Source organism: Psammomys obesus, unplaced genomic scaffold, assembly GCF_907164565.1.
Source record: "Psammomys obesus unplaced genomic scaffold, mPsaObe1.curated_primary_1811, whole genome shotgun sequence".
In the NCBI taxonomy this organism is placed as follows: Eukaryota; Metazoa; Chordata; class Mammalia; order Rodentia; family Muridae; genus Psammomys; species Psammomys obesus.
The window spans coordinates 17,906,264-17,926,551 of record NW_026593286.1 but is presented as its reverse complement, the minus strand read 5'-3'; positions in this window follow the sequence as shown (position 1 = coordinate 17,926,551).

Genomic DNA, 20,288 nt, shown 5'->3' with positions numbered 1-20,288 from the left:
AAGAAGAAGAAGAAGAAGAAGAAGAAGAAGAAGAAGAAGAAGAAGAAAACACTTTCTAGATCATTTATCTGTCAATTCTAATATGACCAACTTGCTACAGTGCCTGTGGCAGCATCTATTGAAGAAAAGTTCCCAGAAAAAGCCTATGAGGAGGCCTTCAGATTCATTGTGGTACCAGCCCTGAGTCATGTTTCCATACAACTTCATGCTGACTTAATGGTGAATCCCTGTAAAACTATAACGTGTTGTCATCTTGGAACTGGCTAAGAAGGAGTGGAGGTTTGTAGGCCTTCATCTGCTAAGAAGGAGTGAGGGTAGGAGGGCTGCCTTCAGGGCCTGGATTCTGAGATGTGGCGAGATTCCTTGGATCCAATAAGCTGCATGGCTCAGGGAAGTACAACCAACTAGAGAAAGTTGAAGCTGATAGATCAATAAATTGACCACAGTTAACAAATGTACCAAAAGACTAAATGTTTTCTACACATGTCCACTGGGTCTTCTTGGTAAATCTATGAAATGAGGTTTAGGGGATGGCCATAAACAAGCTAAAAAACCTTTATAAATGTGCCCAGGCCATACCTCCTGAAATACAGAATCAAGACCTGAGCTTCACCCAGTGAGAGCAATGCCTATCTTATGACGTCGGTGGTACTGCTCTCTGGATCATCAATTGAAGTGAAGTGAATTCTGAGGCTCCTGAAATGTTTCCAAGGTATATGATGTGCAATGTAGAGGAAAGTTCTGGATTACATGGGAAAGCAGGTCACTGGTTTTTAACCAGGAATTAGATGTCCTTCAAGAAGTACATGACCATATCTGGAGACCCTGTTGATTGTCATGAATCAGGGAGTCATGTTTGAATCTAGTGGACAATCCAATGAATATAGCCATTGGTTACCTCCATGATATGTCACTGCTACACTCTGGAGGATATCTTTCCATGCTGGTCTTTGTGATTCATAGGCCCGATAGCCTGTAGGAATCGTGATTGCTTTTCTCCTTGAGCAACTTTCATAGCACCTATAAAAGCTAGTCCACAGGGAGGAGGCTTCTAGGTCAATTCCAGCTTGATTTGTCTAAGTCCTGTGTCTGAAGTATGTTTTCAACAACAGGTACCTACTTACCTTTCCCAGGAATGAGCTTGCCAGTAGGTTATTCAATCCTCAGTGGTTAACCCTAAACTCATGTACATACAAGCAATGCTAAATGAACTCAAAATGTTGTATTTGCCTCTGTGTATGTGTGTATGCATGTGTGTGGAGGTGAATACATGTTTATGCGTATGTGTGCTTGTACATATGTGTGTTTGTGTGTGTGTGTAATAGCTAAAAAAAGATAACATGAATTTTATAGAGTCAGGGGACACAGGGACACAGGAGGAATTGGAAGGGAAAGAAAGAGGGGTGGAAAAAGAAAATAATCTAATGGACAAACTAGAGATGCTGCCGAGAATTCCCCCTCCCTCCGGACCATCCCCACACTAAAGCATTGTCAGGCACAGGATATGCACAGTCCTAAGGCTGAGAAACCCTGGCCACGGTGGTCTTAAGATCCCTACAGATTCTCGTTAGAGGCCTTGATTTGTCCTTCTTATTCATTGGCAGGATTCAAATTTATCATCTAATGTTTCTCAGAACAGGGTCATGGGGATGACCAGGATGTCGTATGTCTCTTGGACCCTTTCAAAGCTCTTCCCTTTGACATGGTAGAGCCTGGAAAGGAGTTAGTTAATCTGATCCTATGCCTGTATCAGGACTTTCAAGGTGAACCTGAACTGAAGAAATGGAGCCATCTGAGGAGTTGCAGGGATTTGGGAGCCAGGTTCTAGAGAGCGCGTGAGGAAAAGGCGAAGTTGAGTGGCATCCTTCAGTTCAGTGAAAATAGTTTCAAAAAAATTCCCTGAAAGGCCAATTTTCCAAAAAGCCAATTCCCAGGAGAGCAGTTCCTAAGGTCACTTTGCTAAGTGACCAATTGATCAAGCTTTTGAAATCCACATATCACAATAGCTAAATATTCTGCACAAAACCTTCATGGTGCATTCTAGTTTTCAAAGAGGTAATTTTTTTCCTCACTAATTCTGATTTAGGTAATTTGAATGGAAATTAAATTTTAAATTACATTTTCAATGAAAATCATTTATAATTCCGCTTGATTTGGGGTAATTGTCTAAAGTTAATTTATTTTAGTTAAATTAAGAGCTGATTGGAATATATATATCAACTTCACAGCAGGGAAAGGCAGAAGCAAAATGAGAACGTAATCTGAGCATGCCCAGAAGAGCCTCTTTACATTGAGGAAGAGGCCATTAGCAACAGGAGAAACAAGCATAGTTGCTTTTAAAACCTGGCTAAAGTAATAAAATAGCACAGATTGGCACTGGGAAAGAATGTTAAAAATTCACCAGGCTTAGTGATGCTAACCTGTAACTACATTCTGAATATTTGTCCTTACACTCAAATATTCATGTGTTCTTCACTCCACGTGAAGGAAATTTCTATTTGCAACAGCCAGAAAACCATTACAGAGATCCACAACCAAGCAAAAGGCAGAGCTGTGGGTCGCAGTACCAAATGATACATCTGCACCACAAGTCCTGCCCCTAAGACTTGGAGTCACTGGGGAGAGGAAATAGAAAGATGGAAGAGACAAAGGAATAGGGAGTTTGCTCTGAGATTGCGACTCTTAGAAATGTCAGACGCCACGCTCATGAAATCTCACCAACACGACTATCTCAATGGGACCTGAACAAGGACAACACCAGTAGACATGCTAATGTGGGTAGGGAAAGCTCACAAGGCCTCAACCCTAGAGAAAGAACCACAGGCAACCAAGGAATTATGGGAGGGGAGAGATGGCCTTCTCAGGGAAGAGCACACCAATTGGTTATCCACTAGCAAGTCATCAGCCCTAACAACATACATAAAAGTAACCTTATAAAGTTGAAAGGTTGTTTTTATGTATTTAGGTGTGTGTGTGTGTGTGTGTGTGTGTGTGTGTGTGTGTGTTTGTGTAACAACAATTAAGGAAAAAGAATTTGAAAGAAAAAAAATTCGTGAATACATGGGAGGTTTTGAAGGAGGAAAGAGAAGGGGAAAATGATGTAGTTATATTATAACAAAAATGAGATCTCCCCATTAAATTATAACAAGGTTCCTGGACGAAGCAGCTAAACACTGTAAGCAAATACTATAAATTATCTGGTTTGGCACACCATACACATTGGCCAGAGTAAATCGGTTACTTTGAAAATCGTCCCCCTATCAATGGGTCTAAGAGTTATTTGAGTCTGAGAAGAGTTTACTGTCAGAATGGGCCTCTCTCTGGCTAAGCAAGCTGTTCCTTCCCTGTGGCATTCCTCCTGGAGCTTGTCACATGGCTTAGCTTTATCACCACACATAAGCAGCAAGTCAGGTGGCTGTGCAGACATACATGAACAAGACAAGTTCCCCACCCCAAGCCTTTCCTGGTGAAGGAAATAAGATATTTGAAATAATAGCCACTACCAAACATCATTGCCATGAGCTAGCTATCTCACTGGCAGAGCTGGCAGCATGGTAACAAATGATCAGTACAGACTAGAAAGGGAGAAGCTCAAAGGAGCTACAAACCAATAACTACAGGATGTATGCTTGACCCTGATTGGATGTAGGAGGGAGGTGCGCGGGCAGGAAATAGACAGGATGTGTGCTTGTGCCTGATTGGATCTGATGAGAAAGGGGGTGAATTATGGGCTTTGCCTTTTATTTGTTTGCTTATTTGTGCATTGTGTTGTGTTGTGTTGTGTTTTTCAAGACAGGGTTACTCTGGTATAACTCTGGCTGTCCCGACTGTCCTAGAACTTGCTCTGTAGACCAGCCTGGCCTCGGATTCACAGAGTGCCACCTTCCTCTGCCTCCCAAGTGCTGGGATTAAAGGGTGAGCCACTACCACCCGGAGAGTTTTGCCTTTTTAAGCCTCTGCAAAAATGTGACTCCTGGTCATTTCCTGGGAACCCAGGTATAGACCTGGCCAGTATTTAATTAAAGCTTGCTTCATATTTGGCTTGAAATTGTGGTAGTAGTCTTATTCTCAACAGCTGAGATTAACAGAACCAACTTGTGAAAATTGTTCTATGGTGTGGTTTTCACATGCACATGGTAGCATACCAGTGCCTGCACACACACACACACACACACACACACACACACACACATCATAAATAAATGTCTTCTTAAAAGAGATCTCATTCTCTAACACCATAGGCTGCTTGTGCTGATGTTTTCTTCATTTGGGGTTCAATACACTATCCATCAACTGGTAAACTGGGCATGCCCAGATTCGATGATATCAGTTCAACGAGGACAGGGAACTGTTCCTAATTTAGGGAAACCTGAACAAAGACCCCAGGTTCCAGTACAGAGGCCGAGACTGCCCAGCAAATATGGAGTGCTGTGCTGCATCTCCATGGTGGAGAGGAGATATTCATGCCCTGAGCTCCTCCTAAACACGCCTCCCTTGACCATTTGCACATAACCTCCTGTTGATTCTCAACAACCTTGTAAGCAGACAGTTTACCCATTTGAATCTCCAGCCCTGACCCTCCTGCCTGCTTTCCAACATCTAATCATCAAATGTCTGTTCATTCCCTTGAAATGCCCATAAATCAGGGCTGTTGTGTGAATGCTATCTGCTTTCCTTGGTAGAATACCCACCAGCCACAAGTGGCACTTGAACCCTAAACCCAACTAGTGTGACTGAAAGGTAAACTCTTCACCTTAGTTTCTACTCCTGTAGGTACATGAGGCTGGAGGCCATCGGAATAAATGACATCGTCTTGGACTAGACTGTCCCCTTCAGTGACTTCAGACTCGACAACAATAAAATGGAAGACTAGGATTCCGTGAGCTGATCTCCAGCTCTGAATGACATCTCATGTGGCAGAGCTTTTTGAGTCCCCTTCAGCCAACATCCCATTGGTGGGTGGTAGCCAGCCGCCCTTCTGCCTTGAACTGTTACCTGCTCTTTCCACCGTATCTCCTTGGTGACAGAGGGGAATAATGATTTCAGCCAAATGAAGGCACAAATTGTCATCCCAATCTTTTAACTTTTTAAAATGAGAAACAAATAAACAATGTCTTCGGCATCTATCAGGATCTCAATTCCTTTGGCCCACTTATTTACTGACCCAGAATTTTAATGCATCTAGCGGTTTTTAAATATGTACAGATTCTTTGACAGTCATCTATTGAGTTGTGGGAAGAGAATTCCCTTCCCTATAAACATGAACGGGTGTGTAGTATTAGAAGAATGTGGCCAGGTGATTCCCAAAGCCAGGTTGTAAAGAGCCATGCAGGCCTGAGTCATTCACTTGGTCATTTCCTCTCAAAACCTCGGAAGTTCATGACCACATTCCCATTGCGCTGCAACTGTGATTCCAAAATGTCCCAACTGATGCTATCCCAGCTAAGATACCACGCATGGAAGAAGAAGTCTGGTGAAAAGAATGGGTCTTTAAGCTCTGTGCTCAGGTTTTCACTGCATTCTGCTTGTCAGTGGTTCTCTGCCCTCGGACGAGATACCTAACATCAGTAACGTCTGCAAAGTGGGATTCTTGCTGGGGCAATGGAGGGATGCTTGTGAAATCCTCAGCAGAGTTTCTGACTCAGGAACTGTTGTAGGGAACATAGCAAAATGAGGTGGCCGTACACGTCATCAGCTCTGCAGATCTTGGGGTATGGCAATGATCATAGAGTGCTTATGAAAGTGGCTTTTGGTGAGAAAACTGCTGACAGTCTAGACTTTAGAGATGATAAATGGCTTGAATTTAGAGGGTTCGCATGCCATGTCAGCTCCACCTCTGCTTAAGATATTGCCACTTGGTATATAAATCTGCCTGCATGGTATAGGAGCTGAGACAGCCTGCCTCTTTAGATTATGCTGATGATGTTGTAATAAAGAAAGGAAAAGAAAGTCACCACATACTGTCTTGAAGGTCTGGAATCCCAGATATGGCCTATGGACCTTGTTGGTGCTCACTGGTGTTCTGGAAGCTATGAAAGGACACTCTAAGTTGTCTTCCATCATTAACCTTAGTTTGTTGTACCTCCCAAGACAAAATTCTTGTCCTGCCTCCCTAACTCTGTCTTTATCTCCTTTCCTTTGTTGGTCTCTGTGTCTTTATCTCTTCTCTCTCTTTCTCTCCTTCCCTCTCTCATTCCACCCCTCCCTCCTTCCACTTCTTTTTCTTTCCAAATCAAAACATTGTCTTACATGAGGTATGATGAGATAAAAGAGTAACAAAGGACAAAAAACAGGCAGTATGTGTGTGTGTGGAGGGGGGTGGTGTTCTAGAGCCAAGCACCATTAGTGTGACCGTTGGAGAGCACCCAAGTTGTTGTTCTCCATTTGGCAGAGGTCTGGATTGCAGCGGGCGGGAGGAGGGGGCTGGAACTTTTCTTCTGGATGAAGAACAGGGTGACCCCAGGATAGGGGTTTCTTGCAGGAGTGGCTAGAGAGCCTTAGGGAAAGGCCTGTGAGCTAGGCCTGAGGGTGGAAAAGGTTTTCCATGGAGTGTTACAATTTAGCTCTTTTAAAATGAGATCACCAGTAGCAATGGAAGCTGGGGCATTCCAAAGCCTATGGCGATACCAAAGTGTTACAGCTCTTTGTTAAGCTGGTGTGCTAAGCACAGCAGAGGTATGGGCAAAAGCCCATGCCTGGTCGGCTTGCAGCCAAGACACAGGCCTGGCAAGGCCCAGGCCCAACAGGCCAGAGGGCAGGTTCCATTAGCCATAGCCTGGCAGGGCATAGGTCAATGGCTCCCGAGGATGAATATATTTGACTTGTCAGGATCAGGAGGTGCCAGGGATGTTTGCTTTAGATGTAATGGTACAGTATCTCATTTATATACGGTAACACTGTCCCACCACAAGAAGAAGAATACAGTACTTAATTATCCTATGGGTGGGGAAAATGTTCAGGAAAAGTGAAAGGTCATTTGGAAAGTCAAGACACCAATGCATCTTTTGAGCATAGGGTGGGTATCTCCAGGAATCCCTAGCTTAACTGATTTTATTATCAGGAAAGGGTCGGGCCTTCAGTCTTTCTCTGAGAACTATGGGATACTCCTTCCAAGACCTGGGGTTACTCAGAGCGCGGGGACAGGGCGGGGGGGGGGGGGGGGGAGAGAAAACCCCTCTGAGAAAAGGGATACACCACATAATCCGGATACACCAGACTTCAGACTTATCCAGCAGAGCTCCACACCAGGTCAATGCCATCCTGAAGAACTCTTCCCTCTCCTCTGGAGGCTGCAATCAGCAGGCTCCCTCAGGAAAAACAAAAAACAAAAAACAAACAAACAAACAAACAAAAAAAAAACCAGAGCAGATGGCAAGAAGGCAAGGACTTTATCTCTGGAATCCTACTTCAGCAGTAGTCCAAGAGTTTCACAGAGCAGGGCACTTCTTTCATCTTCCCAGATGGATCTCAGGTGCCTGACACAGGCTGGCAGCCCGTGTTCCGCCTCTGATCTTCCTGTCACCAGGAGCCTGGCTGTGGTGGAGCAGTCAGGAGGAGAGAAGTGTGCGCCAAGGCTGCAGCCAGGAGCTGAGCAACACCCAGAAGGGCAGGGGAAAGAGGAGTAGGGTGTTGCATGAGAATGCCAGGTTGGAGGTTGGATTAGGGGAGGTCCCACCTACCATTTTGTTTCTTCTATTTTTCTCAGGTTTGAAAACTACTTGAGAGTTGGGGTGGGAGGTGAGATGAGCAGAATGACAGTGCAGGCGGGTCTAATCTGGCTTCGTTCCTCGCTTTGGGCATACTCTTCCCTCTAAGTTTCCTACCTCAAAAAGGAGCTTACAGAGTGGACAGAGCCCTTTGCACCTATGGCTTAATTTCTCATGATTTCTTTGAGTCCCCCTTTCTTTATCTGTAGTTAGCTGTGCAGTCTCAAAGAGGAGCAGTCATGTGTCTTAGCAGAGGAGCCAAAGAGTTCAATGTTCTCCAAACATCAGTTCCTACTTCCCACCCTGCTTCTCTTTAGCCAACTTCACAAGACAGAATGTCCTTTCAAATTAAAAAAAAAAAAAAAATCAAGGACAAAGCCACAGGCATAAGGGCAAGTCCCTGCAATAGTGGTTCAAGGCACGTACATGAAGTCAGCCTTAATAGCTGGCTTTCACTTTGTACTTGTCATTGAAGCGCTCTCTACCTTTCAGGTCGATGGTGTCAGTCTTCCCAAGAAACAGCCGAGTGAGGTCAAGAGCAAAAGCCCAGCCAACCCTGAAGAGCTGCACCTTAGGGAGGTGAGTGGTTGGCCCATGGCTGTCCATGTGCAGCAAGTACACCGAAGTGAGGCCGGAGCCTCTCACGTGGTCCTCCCACGTGGTCCTCCCACGTGGTCCTCCTTTTAATCACAGCCAGGATTCCCATGTGTGCCTCTCTTCTCCAGCAAAGAACTAGGCTGTCTCCACTCTCTGTCACTCTGCGTTCACGCGCCCAGGATTCCCCATACTTGCCAAGAACATCCAACTCTCTGTGATCCACAGAGCTAGTGAGTCACAGTCTTGGGGGAGGTGTGCCCCAAGGAGGAAGCCCTCCAGGGATACAGTTTTTATCCACCCAAGAACCATGTCCCTCTAGCTTGGCTATTAGACAACAGCCTGCATCTGGAATGCCAAAGTGCTTGTAAAAGATTATTACTAAGTAAGAGTGGATGATGATAATTAATTACCCCCCATTAAAGAGAAAGTCCCTGGAGCAGAAGCATCAAAGACAATATTCTACTGAGTTGGCAATTTCTTTGGCCATGCAACAGGGTGACTCCTCAGCCTTCATCATGTGCCTGTTTTGTTCCCTTCAATTCTGATGAAGAGTACATTTTGACTTTGGATAGCATCTTTTTTTATTTTTTTGCTTCAACTATTTTTTTTTATTAATTACAGTCTATTTACTTTGAATCCTCCCTGTAGCTCCCTCCCTCCTCTCCTCCCAACCCCACTCTCTCTCCCTCTTCTCTACCCATATCCTTCCCCAAGTCCACTGATGGGGGAGGTCCTCCCCTTCCCCTTCCTTCTGAGCCTAGTCTGTTAAGTCTCATCAGGAGTGGCTGCATTGTCTTTCTCTGTGGCCTGGTAAGGCTTCTCCCACCTCAAGGGGAGGTGATCAAAGAGCAGGCCAATCAGTTCATGCCAGAGACAGTCCCTGTCCCCATTACTAGGGAACCTACTTGGATACTGAATTGCCATGGGCTACATCTGTGCAGGGGTTCTAGGTTATCTCTATGCATGGTCCTTGGTTGGAGTATCAGTCTCAGAAAAAAACCCTATACCCAGATATTTTGGTCTTGTTGCTCTCCTCATGGAGCTCCTGTCCTCTAAGATGCTCAATCCCCATTCAGAAAGACAAAGAGGATAGACATCAAAAGAGGGAGAAAATCGGGAACAAGACAGGAGCCTACCACAGAGGGCCTCTGAAAGGCTCTACCCTGCAGGGTATCAGAGCAGATGCTGAGACTTATGGCCAAACTTTGGGTGGAGTTCAGGGAATCTTATGAAAGAAGGGGGAGATAGTAAGACCTGGAGAGGACAGCATCTTTTAATCCCCATCTTTCTCCCCATCCACAATCTAGTAATCATTATTATTAAAACCTCACATCAGGGTCACAGACCTATGTCACAGACCTATTTCACAGCATTCCTTTGAAAGGTTAATTCATGGCTGCTCTCTAAAGTCTGAATTAAAAGAAAGTCACTTCTAATAAAGAGCAAAATTTCTGTACCTTTCAACATGGAGGAACCTATGACAAATAGGTATATAAGGAGAAGTTCCATCTCCTCCTGAACAAATTTACCAGCAGGGGAGCAGTATCCATAACAGCAAGGCATGGTATGGCTCCAGAAGAAGCCAAAACGCCAGCCTAACTTTTCTCCAATTCTTGCACACATCCATTCTCTTAGAAACAAATATTTGAGAAAGATGCCTCAGTGGGTAAAGTGCTTGGTATGCAAGTGTGAGAACCTGAATCAGATTTCCTAGTATGCACATAAAAAAGCCAAGCATGGCACAGTGTGTCAGAAATCCCAGTGCTAAAGAGACAGACACAAGCAAATCTCTCTGGAGCTTGGTAGTCAGCCAACCTAGCTGGGCCACTAGGTTCCTGTCTCAAAAATTAAGGTGAAGAGTAATGGAGGAAGACCCCTGACACTGGCTTTTAGCCTTCACACATAGGAATACACAGGGGAGGGGGGAGGGAGAAGAAAAAGGGGAGGGAGGGAGAAAGAAGGAGGGAAGGAGAGAGAGGGAGAGAGAGAATGTACACAAACATGTACACACATATAAAACAGACACAAAGAACATTTACTATATGGTTCCTTGGGAAACATATTCTGTCTTGTGATTCTAATCAGTAGACTTGTGACCAGTGAAAAGGTCTTTGCTTTCTGAGCAAAGCTGACCACCAAGGGACCCTCTCAGAATCTCATCCCAGTTTATCTGGGAAGGAATATTGGAATACATATATAATGAAAGGGGTAAAGGACCTGTGAAATCAGAGAGCTGATAATGTGCTGTGGTTCCTGCTCACTCACATGACCTGGAAGGTCTCTGGTTATTCACCACCTTATCAATAAGAAAATGCAGGGAAAGAATTACTACCGAAAGGGATGTTTAATGAGCTGGGGTAGAGTCACTAATATGTGTCAGCAACTAGCTCGGCTTCTGGTCATGGTGCCTTCTATCATATTAAATAACCCACTGTCTTGTTCAGTGGGGATAGGGCATGAAGCAGGCCAAACCCCATCATATTCTAGTGTCCATAAAACTGCCTGGACCTTTCTGCTACTTAACCCTCTATTTGTTAAATGAATTAATGCATCAGAATTATATTTTTGCATCTGGCGCATGCAGACTATTGGCAGATTGGCACTGGGAAGATCTGTGTACCTCATTGTGGGGTGAGGCGTAAAGGTTTCAATAACCCAGAGATGCCCTTTGGGATTGGTTAATGACCAGAGCTCCCACGAAGCCAAAGCTGTGGTAATGGGCTGGGCAGATGGCTCAGTGGGTAAAGCTTTTGTGCTGCAAGCCTGAGGAACTGGGTTTGAAATGCTAGTCCCTATTTAGAAACCCGGGTGTTGGGTCATCACCTGTACTCTCGATGCTAGTGGGTAGAGACAAGAGAATTCCAGAGGCTCACAGGCCACCTAGGCTAGCCAATCTGTGAGCTCCAAATTCAGTGAGAAGCCCTAGCTCAATAAATAAGGTGAACAATAGAGGAAGCCATGTGATGTTCACCTCCGACCTACACACACACACACACACACACACACACACACACACACACACACACACAGTTTCAAGCACTTGTGCACATAGATGTATACATCATATATATATACAAGAAAAAACTGTGGAGGCTTTGTAAGACTAGAAAGATGAAGGCTAGAGAAAAAGCTCAGTGGTTAAGAGTGCTTGCTGATTTTGCAAGAGGACCTGAGTTGAGTTCCTAGCACTTTCATTAGGTGGCTCACAACTGCCTGTAATTCTAGCTAAAGGGTTTCTAGTGCCCTCTTCCAGCCACTGTGAACACAACACACACATAAAACCACACACACACACACACACACACACACACACACACACACACACTTTAAAATAAATGGATGGATAGATAGATAGATAGATAGATAGATAGATAGATAGATAGATAGATAATTTTTTAAGACTAGGCCTTCATCAGAACTTGTAGGCTTCCATGCTGTGCCTGTGAACAACCAAATCTAACAACCATCTTAATATTCTTGGCCAGTATCATTAGAGGGCAGCATGGACAGACTTGTAATCTCAGTTTTTCGGCACACTGAAAACTAGATTTCCACTCTTCAACACACAGTGTGACTGGGTAGGAGGTCTCCTCTAACCACTGACACAGAGGACTCCTTGCCTTTCCATTTCCTCACATGCCTTTCATGAAGGTTAGAAGAAGGTGGGTGTAGAACAGTGTCCTCTTCCCACCCAGACTCCAAGCTGGCAAAAGTAATGTCTGGTCACAGCTAGGGGTTGCAGTCCAGCAACACAGGTAACCAGTGGTCATCAAATGTCTCTTCTACTTCTGGAGACCCCGTGGCTGGTCCTTCTGATAATCTCACTGTGATGACTGATGAGAAATGCCTTTACTAGGGCATACACAAGGCTAAGGGTGGGTAGAGGCTTGGGCAAAAGATTATCATTATCTTTCCCTTCTTCCCTGACAGACAATGGCTTGCAGTAGGACTACTCTGCAGCCATGGTATCTGACAATTTGAATGAGAAATGTCCACAGACTCACATGTCTCAATACCTGGTTCCCAGCTGATGGTGCTGTGTAGAGATGCTGTGGAACCTTTAGAACAATGGCCTCAGTAGCAGAAATGGGTTCCTGGACTAGGCCTTAAAGGTTAGATCAACTTTTGGTTCCAATCTAAGTAAGCTATCTTTTCCCAACCTGCCAAGATGTGAAAAGCCTCTACCACATCCTTCTGCTGCCTGAGCTCACAGTGCCTTCCCTGACATGAAAGACTGAAACAGTGAGCCCAGATAAGCCCTTCTTGCCTTAGGTTGCTTCTGTCTGGTGTTCTATCACACCCATAAGAAAAGCAAATAATTTGGTATATTGTGGTTTGTTCTCTTGTAGCAACTCAGCTGACAGTCAGGGAATACAGAAACTCTCTCACAGTATTCTCTGTCTGTCTGTCTGTCTGTCTGTCTCTCCAGAGAACACAGGCACTCCTCACTCTCTAGAATGTTTGGAGAGCACCATTTACACTCTAAGCATGCCTGCCATAAATAGCTGTCCGCCAGAAGGAAAGGATCAACCCATCACATCAGACAACCCAAGAAGCCTTCCTCATTGTTTACAGAGGCTGAGACCTGCAAGTGAAAGGATGACTCCTGTGACCAGCTCTGCCTCAGAGAGCAAGATAAAGCTAGACCAAAGCATTGAAGGGAAAGAAGAGTTGGCTGGAAACGCCCTGGGGCTTGGAAAGGATGCCTGTATTTCAAGCTGTGGCTTTGCCAAATGTTTTCTGTGAGTGAAAAGCTTCAGCAGTTCTGAATTGTCCACTCTTTGGCTGTGATCCAAGCCACACTTCCCATCACCTTCCTTTAGGGCCCCTCACTGTCCCCAACTCTGTGAAGACCTTCCATCTTTACCGCCTCCCAGAGCTTCAGCATTTTATTGTGGCAAACTCATGGAGGGTTTTGTTTAAAAAAATCCTAGAAGAAGAAAAGGAGAGACCAAGCTTATTAAACTCCCCCACCCCCCCTTCATGTGGCTGTGTGGATTCTTTCAAGTCCGTGGTTAAATTTCTTTGAGGTCTCAGTACGTGCTGCTTTGCATGGCTGGTTTAGCGGATGGGGAAGGGAGGTAAGAAAAGCTTTGCGCTGAATAAATAAAAACCCCTTTGTTAATTACAGAGCCACTGACAAGGCCATGGTCTATGTCAGGCAGCCTACACAGAAGGTTCGATTCTTCTGGAACTGAAAACAAGGAAATAGAGAAACTCTCCCCGCACCACGCTGCATAACTTTGTCCTATGCCTGCTAAGTTATTCCCCGCTAATGCATCAGCTGCGAAAGCCCTGCGAAACATGCCATGGTTAAAATAAAACCCAAGCCCCAAGCACAGATTTTTTTTTTTTATTTAAAAGGAAAACTGTTAAAGCTGTCTAAAAGTTAGTATCCTCCATCTTCTCCCTGGAAAAAGAACCAAAATCATTCATTCTCTGGCCAGCCTGCCATGTTCTCCTATCCTGACCCATCCAAAGCAGACACTCAGGTGACTAGTGGATGTGAGCAAACCCATCTGAGACAATTTGGAAATGTTGGCCACAGACAGGCCTCAGGTGATATTTCCCAAGAGCTGGTCCCCAAGATACCTTTCACATGGTTCTCTCTAGGAAACTTCTACTACTGCATTGTAGAAGATCGTTGTGTGTCCGGCTTTCCAAAGTACCATCTTCTCTCCCTCTGTATCTTTTCTGTATCATCCTCAAGTGGACTTCCCACAGACTGTGTCCAGGACAGACAGGTTACTTGTCCTGTCTGAGACTCGGGCTGGTTTTTATTTTTATTTTTTTTTCTCATTTGTTCAATGTGAAGTGACTCTTAAATACTGGGAGTTAACTCTGGCTGCGTGTCACGTGTTTAATGCATTTCTAAATAAATCATGAGACAATAACACATGAAAGAACAGTATCAAGAAATCGCCCTGATGTTATTAGTACCATCTGCCTTGCTCTATGTGTCCTTGAACCCAACCAGTCCCCTCAAGAAATGCTAGCCGCTTGCAGGTAACCCAAAGAGTAAACTGGGTGAATTAAACTCTCCTAAGAGATGTGAACAGAGCAGGAATGAATAACAGAGTCTGAAGTCACGACAAATTCAGATTAACGCCCTGCCTTGCAGAGAACCAACCTGCCTCCCTCCTCTTTCCATTGGTTGAGCAGGCACACATGGCCAGCCTGATACTGGGGTCTGCCTCACTGGTCTCCTCTGGAAATCACAACTCTGCTGTTTACAGAGCTCCGCGAACCCACCTGCCACACCACTTTGGCACATTGGTCCTTCTGTGAAAATCACAGTAGCATCCCAATATCCAAACATATTCACAGAGCCTCTCAGCTTTTACCAGATACATAGCTTGCTCTTTTCTAAAAGGCAAAGGCTGTAATCCATCTTTTACTGAGCCCCCTCCAGACTGAACTCCAGATTTTCCCCACTAGGTGAAGAGTGTCCCATGGGAGCCTGACCTATTGTCACAAGCCTTATGACTTCCCTCTTACAGAGTCTAACTCCCTGATGATTATCCTAGAGTTGGTCTTGTGGCCCTCCATTATATCACCCATAGAGAGACTAGACAGAGAGCCACAGAGCTACAATGCCAAGGCTAACTGAGGAATCCGGGGAGGCAAGCTGTAAGTTGGTCATGGCTTTTGAGCAAGCACTGGCAAGTGAAAGCCCGCATTCATGCTTGTTCTTTCTAGTCCAATAAGCTACATGCTGGTTTTCTTAGCATCACAGAATAGCATGCTGAGGCCGAGATGCCAGCCTGTTTGATGTCCTGCTTTAGACATTTGCATGTCTAAAGCAAGGAGGCTACATGATTATGTGTCCCGAGTTGTATTAAGTATCCTGCTTCTCTCCTAACTCTGCCCTGACAATTCCAGCCCTGACCTTGACTGCTGTGAAAGCCCCATTCAAGGGCAGGATTAAAGTATTCCATTTGTGTTTTATTCTAACTGGTCTACCTCCAATTACTTTTAGAGTTGGGTTCTTCCAGCCTCCTCCGAGAGCATCAGTCTTAGAATTATCAAGGAAGGCAGAAAAAAACAAGGAAGGGTTTAAGAGTCAGACAAGCCTGGATTTGAACTGTGCTTTAACTACTTATTAGAGATTCCTTCCCAGCAGTCCTTAACTCTGCAGTTTCCACATCTAAATGGAAGCACTCTCTTCTGCTCCGGGAATTGCCTAAGAAAAGAGCTTAACATCAACTTACTGATCAGGAGTCTAAACAACCCCCCCCCAATTCTTTGGCTCTTTAAAGGCCAAAGCAACTCTATGAAATCCATTGCCCCAAATTTACAGATGAAGAAATCAAAATTCGGAGAGATTATTTAACTTTGCCCAGTTCATCCAGGAATAAATCCTGGCACATGCTTCAAAGTTTATGCTCTTTCTCTAAATCTCCCTTCTCACAAAGACTCTCAAATATCCCCAAGCCTCTCCTCTTGTGTGGCCCCACAAATCTGTGCCCTGATCTCAAGCCCCTCAGCATCCTGGCCTCTGAGCTTTCTCACCTTGCTTCTCATCACTGCCCTCACTGCTCTCTCTGAAAACAGTCCTGGCATCTTGTCCTCCTTGCTCTTCCTTCTGGCCTTTGTCTTTACAGTGTGCTTTAGCTGTGAAAATATTCTTCAAAACTGTAATGTTTACCATACTGTCACATTTCTGACATTTCTACCTTCTTTTTAAAACTTTTTTTCTTCACAATTTATTCTTTATATATCCCAATGGAAGTCTCCTCCCTCAACTCCCACAGTCCCACCCTCCCTCCCACTTCCCCTCATCCCCTTCCCCTAGTCCACTGAAAAGGGGTATTCTCCACTATTGCCATCTGCCCATAGCTTGTTAAGTTTCATCAAAACTGCTTGGATCCTCTTCCTCCGTAGCTTGGCAAGGCTGTATCATCAGGGGCAAGTGATCAGAGAGCAGTCAACTGAGTTCATGATAGAGGCAGCCCTCTACCCCTCAGAGATCCACATGGAGACTGAGCTGCCAATAGGCCACATCTGAGCAGGGGGGTCTAGGTCCTCTCCATGCATGGTCCTCCGTTGGCGAATCAGTCTCTGCAGGACCCCTAGGCTCAGATGTTCATAGCAGCTTTCTTTGTAATAGCCAGACTCTGGAAACAACCTAGATGCCCCTCAATAGAGTAATGGATACAGAAATTGTGGTACATCTACACAATGGAATACTACTCAGCTATTAAAAACAAGGAAATCATGAAATTTTCAAGTAAATGGATAGAACTAGAAGAGATCCTCCTGAGTGAGGTAACCCCAAAACAGAAAGACTGGAATGGTATACACTCATTAATAAGAGGCTATTAGCTGTAAAACAGGATAGCCATCTACAGACCTAAAGAAGCTAAACACTAAGGAGGATCCTAGGGAAAATGCTTAAATCTCATTCAGATGTCAAACAAGATAGACACCAGAAGTGGTAGAAGAGAGGAAACAGGATGGGAGTCTACTATAGAGGGTCCTCTGAAAGGATTCACCCAACAGGGGATCAAAGCAGATGCTGGGACTCAGGGCCAAACTTTGGGCAAATCACAGGGAGTCTTATGGAGGGAGAGAGGGTTGGGATTAGAGGGACATGGAGGGGACAGGAGCCCCACAAAGAGACCAACAGACCTGAAAGATCTGAGTGTTTCTACCTTCTTTACAGGGATCATCATCAGTGTTTCTATCCTGATCTAGAAGTTCTTCATAGGCAGGGAATATGGAGAACAAAACCTGTTTGAGAAAGTTTCACATTTATTTAAAGATAAATAAATTTTGATAATTTTGATGACTTTTTTCTTGACACTGCTGTGGCCTAGTGTATGAAAGCATGCCTGAGACAGTAGGGACATTGAATGAATCATTGTGAACTGACTCAATTTGGTAGGTATGAGAACAGGGACACAAATGAGGGTGCCTTCTACTTGTATATTCCCCTCACTGCAATTCATTCGCACCTACACTATTTCCCTTTGAGTTTAAGTTAAATATTTGAGAATAGATATAAATATTGTCAATGTCTTGCCATTAACTAAAAATTCCAAACACTTTGTGGCATAAAATGCTACATTGATAAAAAATAAAAATAATAATAATAAGGTAAAAAGCAGCTGCCCCACCGCTAAGAACTCTGTGAAGAGTCGCTTTCTATCTTTGAGTGTAATGATCCTGACGATGCTCTCTTTCCAAGAGAGGTCATCTGCTATCTGGTGGCCTTACTCCAGCTTATAGATGTTTTATTAAAAGCTGCATCCGGTTAGGCCTTCCAAAATGTCCAGCAAAAATTTCTCCCACTAAGGTAAGGAAATAAACAACATCAAGTCTCAAAGGGGATTATTCTATGCAAAGAGGACACCAGCTGTTCTCTCTCCCATCTGAAGACACATGGAAAGTAAAATGGGCTGAGATCACAGCAGGCAAGATGCAAGTGGCCTGGGTAGAAAAATGCAGGCATGAGACAAAGGATTGTGAAACAAGGAAAGAGGAAAAGACTGTGCTTGCCTTTCCTCTGAAGACACTGGAGTCTAGTGAAATCGTAAGTGAGGCTTGGCTGATGCAGCCACAGGTCACCTGGAGGACAGAACAATTCAAGGCTATAACCTCATTCTTTTAAAGTGGCTCTGAACATTGGAAGGTTTCCATCAAGACATAAAGATCATTTTGAACACATAGATTTTTTTTTTCTTTTTCCTAACAAATGAGACATTTTAGTTAAGGGAGTGTTGCCAAGAATGGGTAGGCTTAGGGCTCAGTATTTGTAGGAATCTGGGCTTCAAAAGTTGCTTCCTATGTTCTCTTGCTAATGTCTTTTATACTCACAAATTGTCAACAAAAACCTTTTATGTAAAAATAAACAAAAATACCAAAAAAAAGTAGTCCTCTGCTAAAATTTGCCATTTTAAGAATTAAAGATAATTTACAGATGTCACTATATATGAGAAAATAGCATGGCAACTTAAGTATGCATTGCTCCTTAAGGGAAAGGCTTACAAGGAGTAGTTCTTCAGTCTAATCTCTCCTGGCAGCAGACAGGGAGCATTTGTCTCAGAGTCAAGTGACTATATTAGGACTGGTGAGATGGCCCAGTGGGTAAAGGCACTTGCCACCAAGCCAAACAACCTGAATTCAATCACTAAGTGGATGACAGAATCCACTAATGCAAGTTGTCCTCTGATTTCCACATAAGCACCATGGCATGTTCACATGCACACGTGTGGCACACACACACACACACACACACACACACACACGCTAGGTAAATGTACTTTTGAAGGAGTGGAAGGCAGAGAGAGAGAGAGAGAACATTGACTCACAGCACCAGCAAGTCAGTAAGTCTTTAGCTTCTTGGCCATAATTTTTTTCTCTTGTATTAAACAAGCGCCTTATACTCAGTCTGGTTCCCTGTAATCATAAAAGCTGAGGGCTATTATTTTCCTCTAAATGTGTTAGAGGATTAAATAGAATAATGCGGTCCAAGTCCTAGGATAGATGAGTTTTTGGTGTCATTATTTTTCCCCCAAGGAAGTAGTTGAAAAAAAAAAAAAGTAATCATTTCTTTTCTCTAAATGCAAACATTTAAGTCTTCTCCTCTTCTTCTTCCTCCTCCTCCTCTTTCTCCTTCTCCTTCTTCCTCCCTCCCTCCTTTCCTTCCCTCAGTGACCCATTTGAAAGACAGAAAGAATTGGCTTCCATTTCAGATTACATCAAAACAAATCCTTAACTAGTCAAACTGATCTTTTCAGATCTCACTCTGAATAAGCATACAGACCCCGCATTCTTGGTAGCACTGTGTGAAGTACTATAAAATAATTTAGGAGAGCTTGTTGTCTATACTCAGTGTCTAGCCTCTTCAGAAGAACCCACATTCTCAGGATGAAAGACAGACAGGCAGGCAGGCAGACACACACACACACACACACACACACACACACACTTGCATGTGCATGCATGCCACTAAAACAGTAGTTCTCAACCTTCCTAATGCTGAGACCCTTAATACAGTTCCTCATGTTGTGGTGACCCCAGCCATAAAATTATTTTCATGGCTATTTCATAACTATAATTTTGCTACTCTTATGAATTGTAACATAAATGTGTTTTGAGATAAGAGGTTTGCCAAAGGGGTTTCGACCCACAGGCTTGAGAACCACTGCACTAGACTATCTAACACTGTAGTCATCTAATAAATGAATGATGGGCAGCCCTAAGCAGTGTAGGTCATCTATGAGCAGAGGGGCAGCCCTAGAGTTCTAGTGTCATAAAACTCTGATGTAAGAGGCCTGGCCCAAATGAAAATATTCTGAGGAAAAAAAAAACCAAAAACCTGCCAATCTAACAGATTAGTGAAACAATGAACAACGAACACACACACACCTCAAAAATGGGAATTTCCCTGTTCACCAGGAACCTCCCTTAATTCACCCTGCAAAATTAACTACCATCAGTCTGAACAGCCAATAGCAGCTCAAAGCCCTCTGCTCTGCTGACTGTCATGTAAAATCTGCTTGCATTGCCACCATTTTCTTCTTTCTGCTCACCCTCCAAATATAGCCTTGGCAGTTGATCCCCAATAAACTTTCTTTCTAGCCTTATAATGGTCTAGTTTAGAGGTTTCACTGCACCCTCTCTTACACAAACATTGAGCTAGTCTCAACATGACCTGGTTCTCTAGAAACCTGGTTCTAGTCAAGAAACAGTAATTTTGTGAGGAAGTCTTAGGTAAAACATGAAAACCAGTCTTTTCTCAAAGTTCTAGAGCTAAGGTCTTTGCTTTCTTTTCTCCCACCGTTCACAGCAGTCTTTGGTTTTTGGTTGGTTGGTTAGTTGGTTGTTTGGTTGGTTGGTTAGTTGCCTGGCTGGGTGGCTGGTTAGTTGTTTGTTTGTTTGGTTGGTTGGTTGGTTGGTTATTTGGTTGGTTAGTTAGTTGCCTGGCTGGTTGGTTGGTTGGTTGGTTGGTTGGTTGGTTGGTTGGTTGGTTGGTTGGTT